The sequence below is a fragment of the Chiloscyllium punctatum genome, chromosome 36, assembly GCF_047496795.1.
Source record: "Chiloscyllium punctatum isolate Juve2018m chromosome 36, sChiPun1.3, whole genome shotgun sequence".
In the NCBI taxonomy this organism is placed as follows: Eukaryota; Metazoa; Chordata; class Chondrichthyes; order Orectolobiformes; family Hemiscylliidae; genus Chiloscyllium; species Chiloscyllium punctatum.
The window spans coordinates 41,688,370-41,703,714 of NC_092774.1; the positions used below are offsets into that span (position 1 = coordinate 41,688,370).

Below are 15,345 nucleotides of genomic sequence, written 5' to 3' on the forward strand. Positions count from 1 at the left end.
CAGCGCACTGAATCTCCCTCACTCGGTATCTCAGTATTCTCCCTGCCACACCAGTGTCCAAAGTCTCTCAAGCAGACAAAAGCAAACATTTCTTCAGGACCACGGGGGCAATGGATGACGTATCTGACTCCACCTACTTGTTTCAACTGCAGCTCACAGCTTCTTCATACATCCCAATTAAGCTTTCTCATTGTCATGAAACCGGCGTATGGGTACAATTCCTCATCTGCAGGAATGAGAATATTTTCACTGTCTCGCGTCAGTAAATGTCCCTGAGAACATCAGAGTCAAGTCACAGCGCTGTCAGAGGAGGGGAAGTTGAAAAAGACCCACATGCTGCTCATGGGCACATTTCACTTTCCCCAACTCACCGCCCCAACCACTGCAGCTCTTGGGAGTGGAAAGGGAACAAACACCAAAACCCAGTCTCAGCTTTGTAAATCTTCAGGAAATAAGAAAACTGTACATCCTTTCGGATCTTCCATCGTGGGCTGACAGCGTTGATTTTAAATCGCTGTCCAGTCAGTGTCGATTCGTTTTGGCTGAAAAAATCTTCCTTATCTCATCCCAGCATTTCTTGCCACAGAGAACTGTGCGGCAGATTTCATGTATATATTTCCTTGTATGGTATTTTGTAAATTACATTCGTTTACTGGTAGTTTGTATCGGGTATTTCAGGTTCATGAGCCGCTGTTTAAGTTGTGTTGGTAGGTTTGTGGGCTACCATGATGCTGAGAGGATTGAGTTTTCCGGACATAATTTCCCAGATGTCTTTATTGTAAAGTAATGTGGCTAGGGTTTCTGCAGACGTTGTGTCTACTTGTGTCAGTTTGTTGATGTGAAATTGGCACACTGAGTTTATTGGGTCGGCAAAATGAGGACTGCAGATGCTGGAAACCAGAGCTTAGATCAGAGTGGTGCTAGAAAAGCACAGCAGGTCAGAAAGCATCCGAGGAGCAGGAAAATCGACGTTCTGGGCAAAAGCCCTTCATCAGGAATAGAGGCAGGACCCCTCCAGGGTGGAGAGATAAATTGGGGGGTGGGGTGTGCTGGGCCGAAGGTAGCAAAAAGTACAATAGGTGAATGGGGGTGGGGATGGAGGTGACAGATCAGAGAGGAGGGTGGAGCGGATAGGTGGGGAGGGAGATTGGCAGGTAGGACAGATCATGAGGACAGTGCTGAGCTGGAAGGCTACAATTGAGGTAAGGTGGGGGAGGGGAAATGAGGAAACTGATGAAGTCCACATTGATGGCCTGGGGTTGAATTTAACCCAAGCGGAAGATGAGGCGTTCATCCTCCAGGCATCGAGTGGGGAGGGAGCGGCGATGGAGGAGGCCCAGGACCTGCATGTCCTCGGCAGAGTGGGAGGGGTTTGAAATGTTGGGCCAAAAGGCGATGGGGTTGATTGTTGCGGGTGTCCTGGAGATGTTCCCTCAAGCGCTGTGTCTTGACACTGCGAGGAGTCTCCAGTCTCCCCAATGTAGAGGAGACCGCAACGGGAGCAATGGATATAAGAAATGACATTGTTGGATACACAGGTGAAAGCCTTCGACCGACCATGGCCCGGATTCGATTTCCGGGCAGGGAAGAAATTTTCAGTAGAGCTATCAGACTGTGTCAGCATCTCCCTGGTGGTCTAGTGGTTAGGATTTGGTGCTTTCACCGCCGCGGCCCGGGTTCGATTCCCGGTCATGGAAGCTATTTTCCCGGGGATTATCGGCGACCCGTTCTTTTTGAATGCTCTGTACAATTTTTTCATTGATCTTCGTAGTTCCTGGGTGCTGCAGTGTGTAGCGGCTCGTTGAAATAGTGTCCTGATGCAGATTTGTTTGTATATGTAGGGATGATTGCTTCTGCAGTTAAGTTCTTGATTCGCGTGCGTTGTTTTCCTGTAGAGGCTGTTTTGAATTTACCATTGACTGTTCGCTGTACTGTGACATCTAGAAATAGCACTTTGTTGTTGTTCTCCTCTTTTGTTAATTTTGTGCCAGTAAGGATATTGTTGATGGTGTTGTAGGTTTCCTCTAATTGGTTTCATTTTTTGATGACAAAAGTGTCATCGCTGTAGCGGACTCAAAGTTTGGGTTGGATCGTTGGAAGGGCTGTTTGTTCGAGTCTCTGCATTATTGCTTCTGCGAGGAATCCTGATGCTGCTGGTGGTATCATGGGTATTTCGTTAATTTGTTTGTAGGGCTTGTTACTGAATATGAAGTGGGTGGTAAAGCACAGCTCCACGAGCTTGACAGTGTTATCTTTGCTGATGAAGTTGGTGCTGTGTTTGTGTCTTTGGTTCTTCGAGTAGTGGCTTCAGTTTTCTTTGGCCACGTTGATGTTAATGGATGTGAACAGGGCTGTTCTGTCAAAGGACAACATTATTCCATCCTCTTCTATCTTAGTGTCTTTGGTGTTCAGGAATTCTTGGATGGAGTAAATGGAGTGGAGTGAATCTTCGACTTGGTGTTTTAGTCTTCAGTAGAGGCCTTTGACTAGTCTGTATATTGGTGTTCCAAGTAGTGAGACTATGGTCTAAGGGTGGGGGGGGGCTCCTGGTTTGAAGGGGAGGAGAACAACAACAAAGTGCCATTCCTAGATGTCACAATAGAGCGAACAGTCAATGGGGAATTTCAAACTGGCATCTACAGAAAAACAACAGACCCAAACCAAGTATTAACCACAGAAGCAATCATCCCAACACCCACAAACGACGCTTCAGCAGGACATTATTTCAACGAACCACTACACACTGCAGCACAGAGAAACTACGAAGAGCTCAAGAGAAATACGTATATAGTCTATTTAAGGAGAACGGCTACCCAATAAACGCAGTCCACTGGTTTCTCATTGATGCTTTCAAGCTGACTCTCAAAAATTCGGTTTATCCCTCCATTCTTTCCTGTTTGTTTTGTGTGGGTTTTGAAAGCTTTCCCAATCCTCTGACTGAGTATTGGAGTTGGGAGGTTATGTTGTGGTTGTACAGGCCATTTTTGAGACAAGTTTTGGAATATTGTGTGTAATTCTGGTCTCCCTCCTATCAGAAGGATATTGTGAAATTTGAAAGTGTTCTGAAGCACCAATGGGTCCACAGAGGGGAAGAGGCCCTTCTGCTGCCCTGAGTGCGGGTAGGCCTCTGCCCTGCTGATGCACCAGTTGGTCCACACTGGGGAAAGCTGTTCTCCGGCCCCAAGTGCAAGATGGCCTTCAGCAGTTCTTCCCACCCGCTGAGACACCAGTGGGTCCATATTGAGGAGAAGCCGTTCAGAAAGGGCTTTGCTCTTTCTTCCGACCTGCTGGCCCATTGGTGGGTCCACATGGGGGAGAGGTCGTTCAGTTGCCTAAGTGCAGGAAGGCCTTCATCAATTCCTCAGCCCTGCTGATGTACAAGTCCGTCCACACCAGGGAGATGCCGTTCTCCTGTCCGAGTGTGGGAAGTGCTTTACTCGCTCCTCCACACTGCTGAAGCACCAGAAGGTCCACACGGGGGGATGAGGGGCGGAGGAGGGAGGCCTTTCTGCTGCCCTGAATGCGGGAAGTCCTTCAGCATTCCTCCGCCCTGCTGAAGCACCAGTGTGTCCACACCAGGGAGAGGCCCTTCAGCTGGCCCGAGTGTGGGAAGAGGTTCATGTTTTCCTGCAACTTGCTGAAGCACCAGCGGGGGCACCAGCGCTCCCAGCAATCAGATCCCACCGGTGACGCTGCCTTTAGTCACCCCCAAGGACTGAACCTCCTGCCAGTTCTGACAGTGGGTGCAGTGGGAGAGTAGCTGGGCTGTTTTTGTTTTCTGCTGGACTGAATTGCCTCCCCCACGCCCCACAACCACAACCTCATGGTGGCTCACGGTTAGCACTGCTGCCTCATGGCACCAGGAACCCAGGAATGCTTCCATCCTTGGGGGGTCTGTGTGCAATTTATTGAGGGTAGATAAATAGATCTGAGTGGGTTACCCTTCGGGGAATATGTGCAGATGTGTTGGGCTGAAGGACCTGTTTCCACACTGTCGGAGTTCAACCATCATATGAGCTTTGCTTTCATTGGAAACTGCTGCTCATTGAGCCAGTGACTGCACATTGCCCAATGAAATGATCCAGAGAAACGTAAGACCGCAAGACCATCGGAGCAGAAGTTAGGCCATTCGGCCCATCGAGTCTACTCAGCCATTCGTTGGTAACAAAAGTGGTGCAGATGAGATTAGCTACAGTGTGGAAACAGGCCATTTGCCCCAAAAAGTCCACATCAACCCTCCGAAGAGTAACCCATCCAGACCCATTTCCCTCTGACTAATGTACCGAACTCTATGGGCAATTAAGCATTACCAATCGACATGACCTGAACATCTTTGGACTATGGAAGAAAACAGGATCACCCAGAGAAAACTCACGCAGACACTGGGAGAATATGAACACTCCTCACAGACAGCCACCCAAGGCTAGAATCAAACCTGGGTCCCCGGCGCTGTGAGCCTGCAGTGGTAAACACTGAGCCACTACATGTTGCAACCCGAAGTAGGCAAGCAGGTGGTTGGGACAATACAGCAAGCCAGGCAGCACTAGGGTGTGGAGTAGTCAGCGTTTTGGGTATTAACCCTTCTTCATGACTGAAACGTTGACTTCTCTGTGAGAAACGATTTACGGGAATGTTACTGGGTGTTGGATGGTTTGAGCTACAGGGAGAGGCTGAATAGGCTGGGACTGTTTTTACTGGACCATCAGAGACCAGAGGAGTGACCTAATAGAGGTTAAAAAGTCATGAGGGGTATGGACAGGTTAATAGACAAGGTCTTTTCCCTGGAATGGGGGGTCCAGAATTAGAGGTCATAGGTTTAGGGTGAGAGGCGAAATATATTAAAGGGAAAACCTCTTCATGCAGAGGGTGGTACTTATATGAAATGAGGTGCCACAGGATTTGGGTCAGGTGTTGTCAAATGGGATTAGATTAGTTTAGGATATCAGGTCAGCATGGACAAGTTGGACCAAAGGGTCTGTTTCCATGCTGTATGTGTCTCTCTGACTACTAGTCCTGATGTAAGTTTAAAATAGAGTCCAAGTAACTTTGAATAGTTCAATCTTGTTGTGCTCACCTCCTGAAAAGTTTCAAATGAATCCCTGTTTGAACATGCTGAGTTGGACAAAGTATCCCATCAAGTTCAACACAAACCCAGAGGTGTAGAAGTCAGAACACCAAGGGGACCAAAACTGATCACAATATTCCAGGTGCAGCCTCATCAACGTCCTTTGTACCTACAATATAACTTGCCAACATCTGTACTCAATGCCCTAATTGATGAAGGCCAGTGTGCTTAAACCTTTCTTCACTCCCTTGTGTACCGATGTAATCAGAGATATAGGACCTACTTTAAACTGATCCACAATCCTGATTCTGGGAACACAGTGACTAATAGGGAAGGCAAAAGGGAGATTGGCCTTTAAATGGAGTATAAATGCAGGGAGGTTATAGTGGAGGTTTTGATTGAAAGGGCAGTGAAGATTCAACCAGCTGACAGTGGATCTGAATCACATGTAGATCAGGTCAGGTTCGGACAGCAGGAAACCAGATACGTTTTTACAACAAACCACAACGATTTCATCATTAGACTCTTAATTCCAGATTTATATTGAATTCAGATTCCACCATCTGCCGTGGTAGGTTTTGAACACAAGTCCCGACAACATTACCTGGGTGAATAGTCTGGTGACAATAACGTCGGCCATCGCCTCCCCTGAACACATTGGCTTATTGTGTTTAGAGGTAATAAAGGAGCAAGAGGTTTCAGCAGCTGCTAAGTTGTTGACATTACACAAGGGACCATCAGCACTCTCAGTAATGGCACACACTGAAGTCAGTGTCCTGTATCAGAGGTAAGGGCTCGGGATCGATAAGAAATAGGAACAGGAATATGCCATTCAGCCCCTTGAGCCTGCTTCTCTATTCAGTAGGATTATGGGTGATCTGGCATTCCCCACATTCACTTTCCTGCCCTTTTCCTGTAACTTTTCATCCCCCGACTCTTCACGAATCTATCGATCCTAGTTTTAAATGTGACATGAAGGCTGTCAACAGAGTTACTGGGGTGGGGGGGGGGGGGCTCACGTCGAACTTTGGGCGAAAACAATGGATTCACACTACACAATACTTAACTAAGGGAATGTTTATGGTTATGCAATGATGGAAATTGGGCAGGCATTCAGATGAAATTATTGGTAAATTATGAATGATCGAGGAGTCGGGAGAGAAGTGGTGTTCAGGCACTTTTGGATATCATCAGTATAGATGCCAACACCAGCAGCTACGGTAAAACAAATAAGAATGGAAGACGCTAAAAGCAGACCCCCCCAGAGGATAGAGTGATGCTGGAGAGGGTCAGTACTGTCATTAACCCTGATCAAGGCTGTCCGCAGGTCGACGAGGGAATGTTCATCCCTGTCACCGTTTCAAAGGATGTCAAACATGACCTTGATAAGAACTGTTTCAGGGGTAGAAACCAGACTCGAGGGCTTTATACTCAAAATTCTGGAAGAGATGGGAATGGCTAATTCAACAATGTTACATCCAAACCTACACTTCCATTAGTGCGATAATAATAGAAGTGTTTTGGTTTTTATTTCGAAGATTCTCAGCAGCACTGAGTAAGAAGCAACAAAATTAACACAATAAATACTGCAATTGCTTCAATGTGCGTGCTCCCAATAGGGGGGCATCTGGTGTTCAATTAACTGTCTACAAGTGGCAATATTGGAAAGGAATGACCCAGTTCATAGCAATAAGATGGGAGACACAGACTGCTTGATACAAACATATCATGGTTGGGAGTAGGGCACTCGGCACTTCGAGCCTGCTGCAACATTCAATAAGATCATGGCAGATCTGAATTCAACCTCAACTCTACATTCCTACACATTCCTGACAATCTTTCATCCACTTGGTTATCAAGAACCGATCTACCTCTGCCTTAAAGATTTTGAATCCACTGCCTTTTGAAGAAGACACACAACCCTCAGAAAGAAAAGAAATCATCCTCATTGTTGTCTTCTACATTTAAAATATGACCCTGTACTTTCAGATATTAAGATAGGGACACAAACTGCATTCAAATAATACCTGTGGTACAGTTAACTATGTCAAAGTGCTTCACATGAACACAATGAGAATTCCTTTAAAAATCACATGACCGGAGCACAGATTAGGATAGGTGACCAAAGACTTGGTCAAAGGGACAAGTTTAGGGCAATCTTTTAAACAGGTTCAATTTCCCAAACATCAGAGGACAGAGACGTGAACAGCAAACACAAAATAGCAAGAATGGGAAACAACAGTGTAGTCATATTGTCACAGGATGAGTAATCCAGGGAACATGAGTTCAAATCCCACCACAGAAAGAGGTGAGATGTGAATAATTCAAATCATAAATGCGGAACACAAAGTTAGTCTCAGTATGGTATCGATGGCACTGACGTCAATTGTCATAAAAACCCATGTTCACCAATGTCCTTTCAGCATGGAAACTGTCATCCTTGCATAGTCAGTCTTACATGTGATTCCAGAACCACAGCAATGTGGTTGACTCTTAAACTGCCCTCTGAATTGGCACAAGCAAGACACCTTTCACTTCGGGATGGATAACAAACATCAACCTTGTGAAAGTGTCATAACAGAACTTGCTGGAGAAACTCAGCCAGTCTGGCAACACCAGTGGAGAGAGAGAGAGAATGAAACAGAGTCAATTTCCTGGCCTGCGTCCAGAACAGTTCTGAAGAAGGGTCACAGCACATGAAATGCTAACTCTGCTTCTCTCTCCACATGTGCTGCCAGACCTATTGAGTTTCTCCAGCATTTGATGCATTTTTGTGTTTCAGATCTGCAGCATCTGCAGTTCTTCATTACACTGACTTAGGGAAGCTCAAATCCCATAAAAGGGTCGAGCAGAAGGGCTGGATTTACTCAGCAAGTCTGGCACCAGTTATGGAGATAAAAACAGTTCGTACTTCGGGTCATTGAATGATCTTACATCAGGGACAAACTTTTGTGGAAGCTGCAAGAGTAAAAGGCACTGGTGTAACTTCAACATCTGGGTGAACTCTCTCAGCCATGGGGGTCAGGCTGACTCAGCATTCTGGTCCTGCTCATTACCTGTTAAATTCTCCATTTGTTGTTCTTGTTATATTTCAACATGGTTGACATATTCCTATGTTTTAAAATGAAATTCCAGCAGACAGGAATTTTCCATGTAAGTAATCATACATTAGAGGGTTTGGAACGTGAATGTAACTTTTAAACAGAAAGTATTTATTCATGCATGGGGTGTGGGCATCGCTGGCAATGCCAGCATTTATACCCATCCTTAACCACCCTGTGGTTGGTTGGAAAAGTGAATGAAGGTGTCTGAGATTGTCTTGATCAGCACAGCAATCTCAAATATGGGTGTGCTCAGGTAGAAGTACCGTCCACTCCCACAGCCAAGTCTGCATTCACTTCAATTATAGATGCCATCTAAACCTCCCAGGACAAGGACAGCATGGGATGACAATCAGAATAAAGCTTCCTCTACTCTTGAATTTCAAGTGAAGCTACCTCAACACTGTCCCCAACAAACACTGCCAAGACAGAAACAGCATTGGGTTAGATACAGAGTAAAACGTCCTCTTCACTTCCCCATTCATACAGTCCCAGGACAATGACAGCAGAGGGTTAAATAAACAGTAGAGTTTCTTCCATTCTGACTGACACTTAGTACGTCCTACACCAATCCTCAAGGAAAATTCAGAACTGAGACTGTTATCTGGTACTGAATTCACACATCCTAACGGGAATGACAGCAACAGAAAATTATGTAGTGAAACACAGATAAAACACACACAATGTACAACAAAACTAGACTGTTATTGGGATCAAAGACATAGTCCCTGCAGTGATCCGAATGTGAGCTGAACAAATTTCATACTTGAACAATATTCTCTGGGAATGCAATGTCCACCTCACTGCTGTCTATTCAGTTCCTCTGCTCTCGTTTAGGGCTGAGTTGCGGCTGAACACATTGTGGCGTGGGGGTCAAGAGGTTGGACAGTTAAGGTCAACTTGGATTAAGGGCATCCTTTGTCATGCCAGTGAGGTCGAGGGTCACTCATTTACTCAACTTATAATCGGGGACAAGGGGATGTCAGGCTGGGCTTGTATCAGTTTGAGTTTAGAAGAAACAGATGACCCGATGGAGCTGTATAACATCTGGAGAGGACTTAATGCAAATGTAATGTCAACTCAATTCTAGCCAGAGACTAGTCTCTCATTTAAGATAGGAGAGTTTTGTTTTTCTCACAAGTGTTCTCGAGTCTTTGAAATTCACTTCTTTCGAGAGCAGCATGTGGTGGTGGCACGGTGGTGAGCACTGCTGCCTCACGGCATCAGTGACCTGGGTTTGATCCCACCATCGGGCCGACTGTCTGTGTAGAGTTTGCACATTCTCCCCTTGTGTCTGCATTGGCTTCCTCTGGTGCTCTGGCCTTCTCCCACGGTCCAATGGACGTGCAGTTGACGGTAGATTGACCATGGGAGATGCAGTGTTACAGGGATAGGGTAACGAACTGGGTCTGGGTGGGACGGTCAGTCAATGTTGACTCGATGGGCTGAATGGCCTACTTGCACGCAATTGGCCTATATCAATCAATAGTATGCACTTGCTTTATGGTTACCGACATCAAATTACATGAGTGGATTTGGCTAATTCATCTCTTATTATCGTATTCAACCAACTACAGCACCTAGAAACTTACTTAATCACAATATCCAATATCTGCAGAGTACCTTTTCTTTTTGTCACGACCATGATCTTGAACTCTGACGTGTGACCTCCTCATTGCTATCAAAGTTCTTTATTTATACCGACATTGTCATGGTTTTACTTTGTCGAATGTCTTCCTGGCATTTGCTGTTAAGACCCGATATTCTGCCCTCGGCAACATTTTCCCTTACAATTCTATACTAAGGATTTCATGAAAAACCTCAGAGTGTGGTGAGACTGCGGAACTCACTACCATAGTGAATAGTTAGGGTGGAAGACACGACAACTAAGGGTAAGCAACCCAATACAAATGACTGTCACTGTCACCAGATTCACAACACAGTGAAATTTAAACATGCAATGTCCCTCCATTTCTCAACTGTTCCGAACCAGACTTGATGAAGAACAGATCTTGCACCTCAACATTATAATTTAAACAAAAACCAATAATTATAAATATGGCAAGTTTGCTCGGGCAAAGTTAAAGAAGATAATCTAATTAATGCCAATGATTTAAACCCTTTGATCAAGTCCCCCACCATCTCAGAGACTGAAACTTAAGCGGCAAGTTAAGAAATATTTTTTTTTAAACTTAACAATTCAAGCAAACAGTTTCCAACATGGATTGGCAAGCCTTTGTGCAATTGTTTGGACTATGACTGTTTCACAGACACGTAACTGTAAATCTAATTTAAAAGTCACTGCTGAACACCCCAGTGTTCTGCCATTTTTTACAGGCTGGGACTCATTCCCAGAGAGAGCCAACAATGCTTTAACTGGACAGTCGAATCTAGAGAGAACAGCTCCTGGTATCAACGAGCAGCAGCGCCCACTGGAAGCAAATTTGCAGAGGTGGGGGAGCACGACGGCATAAAACAAAAAAAAATCCGACCGACTCTCCCTTGAAAAGCAATGTCAGAATGTGCAGGGGTTCCGTCCTCGCAGTGGACAACAGCAGCTTCACCAGCAGAATCAGATTGTTGGGAGCACTGGTGCGCCCGCTGGTGCTTCTGCAAGGTGCAGAATGATGAGAACCTCCGCTTCCACTCGGGGCAGGTGAACGGCCTCTCCCCGGTATGGCCCCACCTGTGCCTCAGCAGGTGGGAGGAATTGCTGAAGGCCTTCCCGCACTCTGGGCAGGGGAAGGGCCTCTCCCCCGTATGGACCCGAATGTGGGATGCCTGGGTAAAGCCCTTCCCGCACTTGAGGCAGGAGAACGGGCTCTCCCCGGTGTGGACCCGCTGTTGCCTCAGCAGGGCAGAGGTATCATTGAAGGCCTTCCCGTACTTGGAGCAGCTGAAGGGCTTCTCTCATATGTGGACCCGGCGGTGGGTCGGTAGGACGGAGGAATAGCTGAAGGCTTTCCCGCATTCGGGGCAGGAGAATGGCCTCTCGGCTGTGTGGACCCGCTGGTGCCTCTGTATAAAGTAGGAACTTCTGAAGGTCTTCCCGCACTCAGAGCAGGAGAACAGTCTCACCCCGGTGTTACTGTGCCCATGAGTCTCCAGGTCAGATGGGAAATGGAAGCCTTTCCCACAGTTGCCACATTTTCATGGCTACTCCACAGGACGGGATTCCTTGGGTTTCTCAATGACCGAAGCTTCAGCTGCACACAAACGCGTGTACAGCACCTCCCTGCCGTGAATTCCATTTCCCAGTCTGTATAATTTTTACTGGCTCCACAATCAGAGTGCTGCAACAGTAGGGTCTCTCTTCCAGTCTCACTGATGCTGAAAAAGCTTGGTTCCTTCTCACAGAATCATCGTCGAAAATTGTTATAGTCCCGATGGATTCAGTGACTGCCAGACATTGACGTGAAATTGAGGACTGCAAATGCTGGAGAGTCAGAGTCAAAGCACAGCAGATCAGGCAGCATCTGAGGAGCAGCAGAGTCAATGTTTCAGGCAAAGCTCGTCATCTATTGATATTGAAACGTCCGTCTTCAGATCTTCAGATAATCTGTAAAATGAGATTACAAAAGTCATCACTGTCAGTCCAGGTTAGAAATTCCAAACAAGCAATTCTACTTTCCGCAGAACATTCTTTTCTTTTTCCACAAAATTGAAAGCACCATCCCACCCCCTCTCCCCCCTCTATTCTCACTCCGCTCAAACTAATCCTCCCGACGGTCCTGATACAGGATCTTACAGAGACCGAAAAGTGAAAACATCGAGACTGACACCTCTGAATTTTGGATACCTCCACCTGAAAGTTAGTATCTTTCACGACATCTAGGAGTGAATAAGTCTGATTTTGGGAAGCAAAAAAAAGTGTCAATTCAGGATGAACCTTCAATGCAACCTCTTTAGAAACAACCAGACACGAAATGGTTAACATCTGGGGAGGTGGAAGTGGGGAGATGGAGGAAATGAGATATCAAGGCATTGTCACCGACACCAGACAGAAACTGAACATACAGGCAGGGCAAACATTACAGGCAAGCCAGAGTCACAGAGATACACAGCACAGAAACAGGTCCTTCAGTCCAACTCATCCATTGCGACCAGATAGCCTAAATTAATCTCGTCTCATTTACCAGCACTTGGCTCATATCCCTCTGAACTCTTCCTATTCATATACCCGTCCAGATGCCTTTTAAATGTAATAATTGGACCTACATCCACCACTTCCTCCGGCAGATCATTCCTTACACTTGCCTCGCTCACCCCAAACATATTATTCTTCTGTTCTGGACTTCTCCCATCCCAGGGAAATGAACTTGTCTATTTATCCTATCCATGCCTCTCATGATTCTCTCAACGTCTGTAAGATCACCCCTCAGCCTCTGGTATACCGGGGAAAATAGCTGAAGCAATGCGTTTAATTTTAGCTTCACACTCACTGAACTTTACTCCCGTGTAAAACATTGTTTCCCTCCCCCACACTGTCCATGGGAAAAACCAAGAGTGCTGAGACTCTGGATTTGGGGGAATGCCACGTAGAATTCCCGCAATGTGGAAACACGCAATTCAGCCCAACAAGTCCACATCGACCATCCAAAGCGTAACCCATGTGGACACTTTCCCCTATCCCATTCCACTACACTTACTGCACACTATGGACCCATTTAGTATGGCCACTTCTCCCGAAACTGCACATCATTAGATTTTGGGAGGAAACCAGAGCACCCGGAGGAAACCCAGCAGACACGGCAGGGAGAATGTGCAAACTCCACACAAACAGTCGCCCCAAGGCTGGAATCGAAAGCGGATACCTGGCGCTATAAGGCAGCAGTGCGAACCACTGATCCATCGTGCTGCCCATGGGTGCAGAAAGAGGTGGGGGCTGGGAACTTTTTTAATTGTACCACACAGTGGTTGTTGAGTAAGGTTAAATCTCACGGGATCTAGGGAGCGCTAACCAACTGGGTACAAAATTTAGAAGCGCGTTGTTGTAGATGCTGGAATCCTTTATGAAAACAACAAATGCTGGAGATCACAGTGGGTCAGGCAGTGCTGTGCTACTCTATGACTGGACAGTGTGGACGTGGAGATGATGTTTCCACTAGGAGAAGGGTTGAGGATGCCAAGTCATTGAGGCATTTCAGACAGAGATAGGTTCTTGATTAGTAAGGGGTCAAGGGTTATGAGGAGAAGGCAGCAGAATGGGAAAGAGAAACATATCAGCCATGATCGACTGGTGGAGCAGACTCGATGGGCCAAATGGCCTCATCCTGCTCCTGTGTATTATGGTCTTAAAGCTGGGCATATGACTTAAGGGGTTCTCACAAACTATTTCAGAATCCCGAAGAGGAGTTGTTGGACTCGAAAGTTTAACTCTGCTTTCTCTCCACAGATGCTTCCAGTCCTGCTGAGTTTTTACCGTGTTCTCAGTTTTTGTTTCAGATTTCCAGCATCCACAGTTCTTTGTCTTATTTATCAAATTCATTTCTTGCCCTTCCCAAGTGTCTGGAACTTCATCTCCCTGATCTCCAAACTGTTCACTTACCCTAGAAATGACCAAACCTCCTTATCAAAGTAGACCCCTTTGTTGCAAAATGATTGTTCAATTCTGTGACCAAAATTATTGCATTCGTAATTACTTACACCAGGGACTCACAATATCTCAGGCCAGAACACAGCTGGATTGTTTCAGACAGTACATTTATGTGATTTGATGCAATTCCCTATTCCCGACCTTTCCAGCGTGTTGCAGGGAATGGAGGGTTTGAATTAAGAAGAAGCTGGGACATTTTTCCAATGGAGCCGAGGAAGTTGTCAGATAACTTTAGAGATTTTTAAAATCAGGAGGGGTATAGATAATGTGTCATTTTCAGGAGGCTCAGAATATTTTATTGCTCCAGAAGGTGTAAAAGGGGGTCAAAGCTTCAACAGAAATCGAGCAGAGCTGAGAACAGACAACATTTAACTCTGTGGGAACAGGGAGATCAGAGGACAGAGAAATCAGGACCTGAAATCCGAGCTGACACCAGACTACCATGCTATCAGTGCTTTGATTAGCAGTGCCCACCCTCTACCATTACTGAGCTTCTCACTCGACTTGAATGCCACATATCCCTTCGATATTCCGGATCCAATCCTTGTCATTCTGAAGCCACATCTCTGTAAGGAGTCTCAGATCATAATTATTCTCTTCAATGTGTGCTGTCAATTAATTCGCTTTTGTAACAATGCAGCACACATTCACATACTGAGCTTTTAGTCTTATTTTTTGTGATGGTTAGAATCCAGTTTTGATTGCTAGTACATTTATTCTCCTTGTCCCTTTCTATCATTCTCTGGTGTTTGGTTTCCAAATCACTACATTGCTCACTGGCCTTGATTTGGATTGGCTGTGCTAAATTGCCCAGTGTCCAGGGATGTGCAGGTCAGGTGGGTTAGCCATGGGAAACGCAGGGTTATCGATTTAAAGTAATAGATGGAGTAGGCCATTTGGACCATCGACCCTGCTCCGCCATTCATTAAAATCATAGCGGATCAATCAATCGTCTCAGCTCCTCTTAATTGCATTATCCCAACTACCCTTAAGTCCCTTACCACGCAGAAAACCCATCCAACAGTGTCTTAATGAAGCTGCCTCTACTGCTTCCTTGAGCACAGAATTCCATTAATTGACCATTAACCACATAGGTCCTGCCCTTAATTGCCTCATCAAAATGCAACAGCTCATATTTGTCTAAATTAAACTCCATCCACTACTCCTTGGCCCATCGGCTCATCTGATCAATTATAATTTATATTAAACTTTCTTTCCTACCTTATTCCCTCAAAGCTGAAAATCTCCATCCCACACTCTAACCCTCCATTCTCACTTTGTTGAATCTAATCACGGATGTCCTCATCCTGAAGTGTTTGGTTCATGCTGATTAACAGGCCCACATTCAAGGGAGCTCTAACTGAAACGTACAGAACATTGAACGGCCTGGACAGAGTGGACATTGGGAAGATGTTTTCATTGGGAGGAGAAACTAATACCCATGGGCATAGCCTCAGCATAAAGGGAGAATGGAGATTAGGAGCAATTTCTTTAGCCAGAGAGTGGTGAATCTATGGAATTCATTGTCACAGAAAACTGTGGAGGCCAGGTTACTGAGTATGTTTAACATTGAGATAGAGATG

The 15,345-nt window shown here is 45.7% G+C and overlaps 1 protein-coding gene and 1 non-coding gene across 2 annotated transcripts in view; one reads left to right on the plus strand and one right to left on the minus strand.

Moving 5' to 3' along the window:
- LOC140460064 (uncharacterized) overlaps positions 1-15,345 on the minus strand; it is a 507,032-nt gene that overhangs the window by 444,784 nt on the left and 46,903 nt on the right. The window lies entirely within an intron of this gene.
- Positions 1,626-1,697, plus strand: trnae-uuc (transfer RNA glutamic acid (anticodon UUC)). Its single transcript has one exon. It is a non-coding gene; the product is annotated as a tRNA-Glu (tRNA).